We start from the raw sequence: 11,710 nt of genomic DNA on the forward strand, positions 1-11,710 counted from the left end.
AAATGTTACGTATCTGTTTTTCTTACCAGCTGCTAGATGTTTGAATCTAAAATAAGGTTACAAAAATTTTGGTTCCTGAGCGACAGTCGAACCGCACTCCTACCGTCCTTCTTTATCATCTACGAACATAGCTTAAGTAACACTTACTTACTCACCAACAGTAAGATGTGTGCATTTTTGACCAGAAATAACGACACCTATTGCGATTGTTGGCAACACGTGAACAGACATTAAAAATACACGTTAATTTTCACTAGCAGACTGGTATGCACGTGACAGGGCTTGAAATGAAATTATGAATATTTTTGTACTGGATCAGGATTCGGACCCACATACTTACCTTTGGAGGAGACCTAGAGAAGATTGCAGTCTTGGGAAAAGGAACGAAATCATTGAACTATACTGTTCCTACTTCGAATGCTGTAGCTAACGTTGCTCTCAAAACTAATATTAGTAGATGGGAGGATACAAAGAAACAAACAGACTCATGGGTGTGGACAGAAACTAAAGTGCAGATGTGGGCACTGTGCAGATCTGCGCATTTCCATCTTCAGATCTATACAAATAATGTATACTAATCAGCGCATGCATTGCTTTCAAAATGTTTCCCTCTTGCTTCGTCTTCTAATGATGAACTGGATCCACACCCATGAGTCTGACTGTTTCTTTGTATCCTTCCATCTACTATCTTTGTGTGTTATTGCTCGGTGTTCAAAAGCAATACATTATGCCTGCTCCCACGAGGTATTACAACGAGGTCGCAAAAAGGCTAACGAATAATAATCAAAATACACTGAGACGCCAATTTGTCTGTCGTTATGGTGTTAAGTCGATAGAAATAGTTGGGTATTATTGCTTGCATCACTTGCATGCTATTGCCGTCTTCCCTTTCGTTTGTGCGCTGTGCATGATACAAGAAATATTTGTGTTTTGCTTGCTTCTGTGACAGGTTTCACCCCATTGAATGTGAGCAAGCTCACGAATAGACTGTCAATAATTGGAATTACGCAATATTAAACTTAAAATGTGTATTTTTGCATTATGTATCCCGATGAAAATAACTGTAAATAGATTATATGCCTACTTGATTATTACTCGCGCTTCTCGATGCCTTCCTCAGAAAATGAAAAGAAAAATAAAGAGAGAGAGAGAGAGACAGAGAGAGAAAACAGAAATGTAATTTAAATATCAGCCGCTGACGCCATGTTCGTCTCCTGATGTAAAGCAAGGATAGTTGATAGCTAGTATCTCGTTGTACTAGCGATATGTATGGCTACATTTCTTTTCTCACTGTGAACAACCAGAAAAGATTTCAGTAACAAATTTGTAAGAAGACCAATGCAGTGCGACAATTAAACACTCAGTCTTTCTTGGTTATTTTGTTAATCCTTAACAATTGTCTGTGCTGCAGTAAACATCTTTGATTACTGATTTTTTATTACTACCATTGTCATTGTCAGGATGGCCGGACGCGGGATTGAACCGTTGTCCTCCCGAAGTAGACTTAGGTGTCGACTCAGAATTATCATCAATCACCCGATGTACAGTTGGTCGATAGCGCAACGCACGTTCAATCTGTCTATCACTATAACCATTTTGACGAAACGTAACTTCAAGATGGGACAGCTCAGCTAGCAAAGTCTCAGCGTCGGAAACGACATGTGCCCTATGTACAACATAGTCTGTAAATACAAGTCGGTGTGAGTACATTTCCTGTAGACTTCACGTCCCAATGATCCATCATCCTTCCCCCTAACCGGCCGTGGTGGCCGTGCGGTTCTAGGCACTTCAGTCCGGAACCGCATGACTGCTACGGTCGCAGTTTCGAATCCTGCCTCGGGCATGGATGTGTGTGATGTCCTTAGGTTAGTTAGGTTTAAGTAGTTCTAAGTTCTAGGGGACTGATGACCTCAGATGTTGAGTCCCATAATGCTCAGAGCCATTTGAACCATTTGAACCTTCCCCCCAACCAACATGTCAACAAAGGGAAGGCAACCATCCCCTTTTACCTCCATCGTAAAACGAATGTTCAGGTGGATCGAGTTCAGATGTTCTAGAAAGGTATTCAAATTCTCCCTTCTATGAGGCCAAACAACAAAGGTATCGTCGACATATCTAATGAAACAGGCGGATTTCAAAGGCGACTCAAAGTCTTCCATATACAAATTTGCGATCACAGGAGACAACGGATTACCCATTGCAACTCCATCTGTCAGCTCGTAATAGTGGTCATTGAATAAAAAGTAAGTGGATGTCAACACATGCCGAAAGAGATTAGTTAACTCAGTACCAAACCTAGCCTCAATTAACCGCAACGACTCAGACAAAGGAACACGAGTGGAGAGAGAGACCACATCGAAACTCACTAAAATATCAGAGTCATTCAACAGCAGTCCCTCCAAAAGACGTAAAAAATCAGCTGAGTTCCTGATATGACGTTCACACCGACCTATTTGTGGACTCAACGGAGAAGCAAGATGCTGGGCTACACGATATGTCGGAGCACCGATATTACTCACTATAGGACGGAAAGGAACCCCTTCCTTGTGAACCTTCGGAAGGCCATATAATCTAGGGGGAACAGCACTATAGGTGTTAAGACTCACGATAGTGTACTGCGACAAACCACTTTTCTTCAGGAGGCTGATGGTCTTTCTCTCAACACTTTTTGTGGTGTCAGCATCGATTCTGAGATACGCTGAATCAGATAGTAAACGTTGCCTCTTTTGTACATAAACCTGTTTACTTAAAACAACGGTGGCATTGTCCTTGTCCGCAGGTAAAACAACAATATCAGGATCAACTTTGAGAGAGCCTAAAGCAGCCCTCTCTGCTGCTGTTACATTGCTCTTGGGTGGTTCAAATGGTTCATAGGGATCTGGGCACTATGGGACTTAACATCTGAGGTCATCAGTCCCCTAGAACTTAGAACTACATTAATCTAACTAAGGACATCACACACATCCATGCCCGAGGCCGGATTCGAACCTGCGACCGCAGCAGTCGCGCGGTTCCGGACGGGAATGCCTAGAACCGCTCGGCCACCGACGCTGGCACTCTTGGGTGGACGAGCGCTAGTCGACACACGGCATGCCTCCCTCTCAACCTCATCTGCAGCGTCAGGAGGTAGTTTGCAAACTACCTGTTCAATTGAACTAATAAAATCAACCACCGGAAAACTCTTCGGGGTGGGTGCAATATTTAAACCCTTCCCGAGCACGGATAAGGTTGCGTCGTCAAAAGATTTCTCTCTGAGATTTATCACAGAACGTCGAGAAATAACATCCGATTCCGCGCGGTGAAAACGTTCAAACTTTGCCAAATAACGGCCAGTAAAGGGAGTGTATTTCCAGTTAGCTTGAGTCCATGAGGCACCGTCCAACCAATCCCAAGTGAAATCAGACAATTCCGATGCAACCATTAAATGAAAACGGAACAATTCTTTGGAAACAGAATCCAAACGTCGACGAGTAAAACGAATCCTTTCACGAACAAGAGCCAAGCCAGGCAGGAGAATTAATATTGGGACATGATTTTCTTCATGACAACTCAATAAAAACGACAAAGCACTTTGCAGTCTAACTCGACAGCTACGTAGTTTATGTTTGTGTGTGGTTTGAGGTTTTCGGGCGCTAAACAGCTTGGTCAGCAGCGCCCACGTAGTTTATCCATTTTACGTAAACACTGATACATTTCCTCCCCGGTCGCTGAAAGTGTTACCTGGCTGAATTCCCGGGAGTTATTTGAAAGCTGTATACGCCAGGAGAAACACAAGACGAATTCAGATCCACTTGAGGAGCCAGTGTAGAGAGCCACTGTGTTCATTCCTGAGTAGAGTGAGCGAAGCAGACGACTAGTTGACAGCTCATCACTACTGCCACTGGCATGTCATATGGATCCGTAAAAGGTGTGATGGTGGTTGATATAGATGCAGAACCGGTGACTAACGTTAATAACAAAATTAATGCGATTTACATTGACAGTTTTATACATTGAGATTAATAATATATTTGTTTGTTTTGCTGTATTTAGTTGCATATTAACCACTTTCCCATCAAGAAATCTGTCCGCCATTCTAGGACTTTGGTCATTGTTGGTGAACAGGTTGTTCTCCAGTGAACAGAGGGGCTAGAGTCTATCGCCAAGACAGGGAAACATGCCCGTGTACGGCCTCCAGATACTATTCTCTTACCAGGGAAATGTAAACCCACATAGTTATTGTTTCAGGACCCAGAAATATACTTTGTAATGGCCAGTCAAGCAGAGCTGTCAAATGGCCAACATTAATGGGACATGGAGCTACTAATTCTAGAAAAGTTGAGTATCTAATGATAACGACTTCAAAATGTTAGAAGGAATCTTTATTGATTTGTGTGTGCGTGTGCGTGTGTGTGTGTGTGTGTGTGTGTGTGTGTGTGTGTGTGTGTGTGTGTGTGTGTGTGGGTGGGTGGGTGGGTGTGTGTGTGTGCACGCGCGTGCGCTCGTGTGTGTCTGGGTGGGAGGGCGGGTAGGTGGAAAAAGAAGGTCTTATGCAACAGCTACAAAAGTAGCTGCGAAATAACTTGATCGGTGGTATCAAGAAACTGAGCTGGTTAATCAAATGTGTGGACATTCCTATACAAAACTCTGCGTTCCATTCCCAGCCGGGTCGAAGATTTTGTCCACTCGGAAACTGGGTGGTGTCCTCATTACCATTTCAACATCATCTACGTGCAAGTCTCTTAAGTGGCGTCTAATAAAAATACTTGCATTAGGCGGCCGAACAACCCCAGAACAAATCTACCGGGTAACAACGGAATACCATCATTTCATTTTTTATAGGAATGTTTACAGAACGCTTTGTGAGGGTGACTTAAATTTGGTACTTAGATTTAGCCTTCAGGAATACTCTTCGCTGTTTGGTTGGTAGCTTGGTAGCTTGCTCAAGACTTTGCTTGTGGACATAAGCGACGAGCACCAGCGAGAGTCCTACCAAGATGAACTGTGGCCTCGGCCGCAAGGCACGCATCGCCATTCGTCTACAGGCAGCAGCCCAGGAATACTTGCTGACTCCCAAGTGCTGCCATGCTGCCACCGCATGTTACCGAAGTGCCAATCATCACTTAGTAGTAATAAGTAGCTACACACTGTCATCACAGACTGCCTGAGAACCAAATACCTTTCTAAAAACAAGTAAACACTCACTCAGCAGGCCGTTGCAGGAGCGGGATACTTTGAACACACGGTTGAACGCCATTGCGGTGGTAAGAGTCCGGTACGTTGAAGCGTATTGTGGCCTGCGAGGAACATTGTACATTCATTGGGGCTTACATACAGTATTTGTTAGTGGTAATGTTACTGTCTACAAATTCCAGTGAACGTGAAAATAAAATGTTAAAAAAAATGGCTCTGAGCACTATGGGACTTAACTTCTGAGGTTATCAGTCCCCTAGAACTTAGAACTACTTAAACCTAACTAACCTAAGGACATCACACACATCCGTGCCCGAGGCAGGATTCGAACCTGCGACCGTAGCGGTCGCGCGGTTCCCGACTGTAGCGCCCAGAACCGCCCGGCCACTCCGGCCGGCCAGTAAAATGTTGAAGAATTGTGCAGCGCTTAATTGAACGAATAAACTCGTGAAAGGAACCAATAACACCTTTCACAGTTACGTCGATATGTTTAGATGTTTTATATTAGCGACTTTCAGTCATAGCACTTATATTTTCAATAGGCATAACTGACTTAACATATCTTGTTTAACAGTAGCTGCCATTTTTGATAGCGCAGATGGACATGTGGCTCAGAACGTTTCATTTTGTGATGCCGTAAAATAGCTCAGATGCTGGCGAAAACTCTACAGTCAGGTATCAGGATTCGCCTGCGTGCTGCATATGGCAAGAAACAGTAATAATGTAGCGTACCGGATACTGAAAGAAAAAGTGATCTGAACACATTTCACTTAAGAATTTGGAGCACTAACCAGCGAAATGTGACAATTTGGATTTACGTTAACGAAATGAGTTGCATTTAGTTGTGAACAAACAGTTACGGAAAATTTCTTCTCGTACGTAAGAAATGAGTAAACAGTGACTGATTGCGATTGTTCACAAATTAAATTGCTGTCTTGTAGTTACCTAGTTAAATTAGACTTTATCTTTTCAACATAACTCAAAGGAAGATCTGTTATAAAGAAAATGGCATAAGTTTCCCATTAAAATGGTCGCCGACACTCCTTTCAAATTATCCGTTCTCCATAGCAGACCTCTTACGGAATTGTGGGGCTGTACTGACAACATTGCGCTTGTCTCAAGGGAATAATAAAGTAAAGTAAAGGGGAAATACAAAAGCAACTTTCAAAACTTTTAAAGAATGTCTAAAATGGAAATAATTCTTCAAAACTGGGACAACAGTGTAATTATTCGACTTTACAGGAAAGGAGACAATCAAGACATGAATAATTATAAACCTACTAGCTGCCTATCCATAACGTATAAGATATTCACACAAATTCCGAATATGTGCATAACAATAAGCGTTATATCGTCATCATGAAAAGGAACACACTGTCTTTAGAAGAGCAAATTTGGAAGTAAATTCACGGTTCAAGCATGTAGCATAATGGACTATTTGCAAGTGATGAAGGAAATTGTAGGACAGTGTAAAGAGTAACAACTACAATTCCGTCTAGGAATAATGGGATCCTGAGAAGTCCGTTGACTCAGCTTCAACAGTTCTTTACAACCAGGCCATGCGAACCAAGATATAGATTTAACCTATGTAAGTAGAGTGAACAATGTGGTTGACAATGTTAATTCTTCTATAACGATAGAAGCTGAAGTAATGAAGGCTAGGACTTAAAACCAGGTCTCGCAGTGGCACAAATTTTAGTTAATTACTTCAGCTTCTATTCTTATCGAAGAAAAGTTGAGGCTCAGTATGTCTCTAGGAAAATGTAATTACATCAGATCAATAATTAGAGTTTCTGTGTTAGTGAGAAATTTTGAAATGAAGGAGGAGTCACGATAGTTGACTCCATAACACCAAATTATACTCAGCTTTCTTGAGGGAAATTTTCAGGTACTTAAAGTAGAACAGCGAAGAAGGAACATGTGTTAACAGAATAAGAAAGAAATACCTTCCTCTTCGTGCTAACATGTACGACTTTCCTCTAGTGGAGACAAACTTCAAATAGTAATCAAAGGACTTTACAGAGAAAGTTTGGAAGTCGGCCTGTAAATCAATGAGATACAATTAATCTATAACCAATAAAAGGAAAAGATAATAGTTAAAGTTAACAATTGCATTTTTTAAAATTATGATAGTTGCAAACAAGAATTGAACAGAAACCGCCTGGTATGGTTTTGGTAAACTAAAGGACTTTTCAAAACCAAGGTTCCGTTTTGTCAAAAACACCAAGTTTACAATTACTGTGTAATACCTGTTTTAACTTACGCTTGTGTGATATAGACTTTTTATGTGTACTGTATTCTCATTCAGTGACCGGTACACAGATGTACAGAGTGTGGTCAAAAAATATGGAAACATCAAAAACACAATATATTACCAATATATACGTTGCGTCTATCCTTTCGGATATGTCTGAAACAACAGACGCAATTTAGATCTAGTAGGCACTATGAATTGAGACACAAATGAATTACAGACACTGACTAGAAGTGGGCATGATTTAAATCAATGGGAAAAGTTGAAAATTTGTGTAAGATCGAGATTCGAACCAGGGCCTCCCACATACTAGGCTGATGCTCTTTTTTTTCATTTTTGTTCCGTATTAATCGTTAGGTTTGGTCTGGGCAGACGTCACAAGACATCCGTTCAAGTTGATCGTCGACATCTATACTCAGTTTTTTTTTATTACAGAGAGCGAGCAGCCGTCTGACCAAACACGCTGAGCTACCGTGCCGGCTGCTCTGACCATCAAGGCACGTGGATGCAGTGGCCATCGCAACCGACCGAAATACCCAAGCACACCTTCAGCTTGACACAAATTCTCAACCTGTCAACATACTACTGATGTAGTGTTCCTTGTCCATTACCATCATTATTCGCGGCGTTTCAACAATTCCTGTAAGAGTTCGAGTGTGGTGTGCAGCCGCCAGAATGGCGAAATTCCGCGAGTAATCAGGATAATGGGTAAGTGTCACTACATTAGTAAATGTGTCGATAGTTTGAGTATTTGGGTATGACGGAAGGCGTGCTAGCAGAGTCTGTGCAGTTGAAATTTCCTGGCGGTTTAAAATTGTATGCCGCACCGAGATTCGAACTCGATACTCAAGTTCGAGTGTCGGTCCTGCAGGCCGTTTTAATCTGCAGGAAGCTTCGTATCAGGGCACACTCCGTTGCAGAAGGAATATTTCATTCTGGGAACATCAGGATGTGGCTAAGCCACGTCTCCGCAATATCTTTTCTTACAGAAGTGCTAGTATGGCAAGTTTAACGGGAGAGCTTCTGTGAAGTTTAGAAGGTAGGTGATGAGGTACTGGCGGAAGCAAAGCTGTGAGGACGGATCGTGAGTAGTGCGTGGATATCTCAGGCAGTAGAACACTTGCCCACGAAAGGCAAAGTTCCCGATTTCGAATCTCGCTCCCGCACATAGTTTTAATCTCCCAGGAAGTTCCATGTCAGCGCACACTCCGCTGCAGAGGGAAAATTTCATACTGCATTCAGTGATTGTTGAACATAGACTGAATGCTAGCCAGTACGTCAGAAGTATGTTAACCCTTTCGCTGCGCATTTACTCTCAGCGGCTCCCTCCCTGTGCGCGTTATTTTCACCCGGTGCGTATATATACAACTGTAGCAGTCTACCGTTATTATTAAGATAAAAATGAGACGCAAAATCTAGTATTGTCGGTGTAAATAGTTTCCTTTTTTTAAATCTTTGTTCAGAAAGTCGTATTTTCTTCAAAAAGGTACTTTATTACGAGAAAAAACATACGAAACATATTAATTAGTAATACTTCAAAGTGTGATATCTCACGAAACAAAAATTCAAACATAACGGCACATTACATTTTACACAAATGTATCTTGTGTCATTTCGTTTATCATGTTTTGCACATACAATACACCTTCTCTATCCAGCCTTCTTCTTTGAAGTTCCTGGGATTAGCGAGATAAAGTGGCGCTCGGTTAGGCGTAAGGGATTGTCACCATCAACCGATATCCTTCCACGACGTCCCTCTGTTTGCGGTTGGTGGTGAATCTCTAGGATCCCCTTGATAAGTTTCTGCTGAAAATCAAATACTGAAATATTTCGTCCCGTTTTAGTTTTGTATACTGCATGCGCATTGAGCAGAGACAGATCCACCAACTGAAAAAATTAAATACCATTTTACAGTTTTTTGTACACATTCTACCGAACTTAGCATCATGTCGGTCCTGTTGAGGGCCCCCATATTTTCAGTGTAGCTTACGATGCAAGCTGGTTTTCTTTTTGGTTCATTCGTGGTTCTGTCAATTTTGTCAGTCGCTGTAATTTCGCTTGTATGAAGACTTGAAAGCATCCTCACTTCCCGCTTGTCCTGCCACTTCAGAGCAAGAAGTTTATCTGTTGACATAAACTCGATCTCGCCTTTTCTAAGTTTTTTTGATAAAGCAGGCATGCCTTTGCAGTTTGTTCTCACAGTTCCACAGACATGCAAATAAGAAAATAACGTTGGGCTAGTGTACCAATTGTCGACATATAATGTGTGACCTTTACCAAGGTAACGTTCAAGTAAAGCGATAACAATACTTCCAAGTATTTACACCAAAGTCAGTTTCTTTTTTTACGTCTGTTGCTGCACCCACATAAATAATAAAGTCAAAAATATAACCAGTTTGACAATCACATAACACAAAAAGTTACGCCAAATCTGTGGCGTTTGGAAGTAATGTACTGCTTGAAGAAGACACGACCTTTGAAGAGAACTCAACTTTCGTCAATGCACAAATTTTTAAAACGATAGAAAGCACCTGGAAATACTTTTCTTAAGTGATCCACAATTCTTCATACTCGTGAGACACTGTAATTGTGATTTTCTTATTATACTCGAAGCAGAATTTTTTTCCTTGGTGAATAAACTTTGTAAACTATGATCACTGTTTTCCCCGTGTAGGTGTGAGCGACACATCGTTAACATGTGTTGCGACGTGCACTGAGTGCTGATGGGGTACGCCACGGATAAATTAACCCGGGTCCGTGAAGCCTTGTTAATCATAATTCACAAATCTCTTTATACGAATTCTGTCCACAATTAAATAATACTCCCAGTATTAAAATCTCCCAATAACAACACAGTATATGGCTGTGCTGGTCGCAGTAACGAGTCTGGCAGATCTACAGTGTGTTATAGGATTGGTCCAAAATAACTGAAGAACTTCTGGTTGCGCCTGCGTGGTACAATTCGGGAATTACACTCGTGATGGGACTGCCTGTGCAGCCCTCGATCGCGAGTTACAGCACCGCGCGGATGAATACAGTGGAGTCACGCGACTGGCTACCCCCCTCGGAGGTAGTGAGATCGTTTCCAGTTGGCTTTCCCCGCCGTATGATGTCATCGTAGTCTCGGACTGAGGACTGTTGGAGGTGCGGTAAAAGTAGCTGCTCAGTATCCGTCGGACTGGCGCTGATCACTGTGTTGCACGCGTGTGATAGGCAACCCCGAACATAGTAAAGCTGGAAGAGATGTGTCTCTGCAGGAGTAGCCGGCATACCCAACACCATACTCTCATACCATTGTGCATCCGTAAGTATGATATTGTTTTTAAGCTGAAATTACTGAAAATATGTCCGCCCCCGATAGCTGACTGGTCAGCGTGACGGTTTGTCAATCCTCTGGGACGGGGTTCGATTTTCGGCTGGGCCGGGGAATTTTCTCCGCCCAGGGACTGTGTGTTGTGCTGTCCTCATCATCATCCTATCATCCTCATCGACTACAGTTCGCCGAAGTGGCGTCAATTTGAAAGACCGGCACCCGGCGAACGGGCTGCCCGACGGGGGACCCTAGCCATTCGAATAAATAAACTGAAAATATGCTTATTTAAATAATGGAGTTTTAATGAACATATGCCACAGCCATGGAAATACTGGGCATTGGTATGGTAATGTTCAGTTGAGGTGTCCGTGGTATAACACTTCACGTCACTTAGAGTTGTGTTAGGCGAAATGTAGCATTTATTAATTAATAACTTACTCGGTAAACGCCGGCCGGAGTGGCCGTGCGGTTCTAGGCGCTACAATCTGGAGCCGAGCGACCGCTACGGTCGCAAGTTCGAATCCTGCCTCGGGCTTGGATGTGTGTGATGTCCTAGGTTAGTTAGGTTTAATTAGTTCTAAGTTCTAGGCGACTGATGACCTCAGAAGTTAAGTCGCATAGTGCTCAGAGCCATTTGAACCATTTGAACTCGGTAAACAAACTATCAACAAGTGTCCTAAACGGCCCTGTATTTTGGCCATATATTTACGAGGTGTATTAAAATATTCAGCTATTTGGATGTCTACGAATGTTGCAGGTACAATTTTATAAGAGCTGTTGTGCCACTCAAAGATATCACAAACACTAAGACTTCAAAATAGTACTAACAACTTTCTATAGAAAAAGGGACGTTAGACCTCATCCTCTCATTGAGTACGATAGCACCCGTTAGCGAGTATAAATGTGGAATAAAGACTGATTACGATGAAAATCTTACTTCTTTACACTAACCAGCCTCTCATCTTAAACGG

The sequence above is a fragment of the Schistocerca cancellata genome, chromosome 3 (assembly GCF_023864275.1).
Source record: "Schistocerca cancellata isolate TAMUIC-IGC-003103 chromosome 3, iqSchCanc2.1, whole genome shotgun sequence".
Taxonomy (NCBI): Eukaryota; Metazoa; Arthropoda; class Insecta; order Orthoptera; family Acrididae; genus Schistocerca; species Schistocerca cancellata.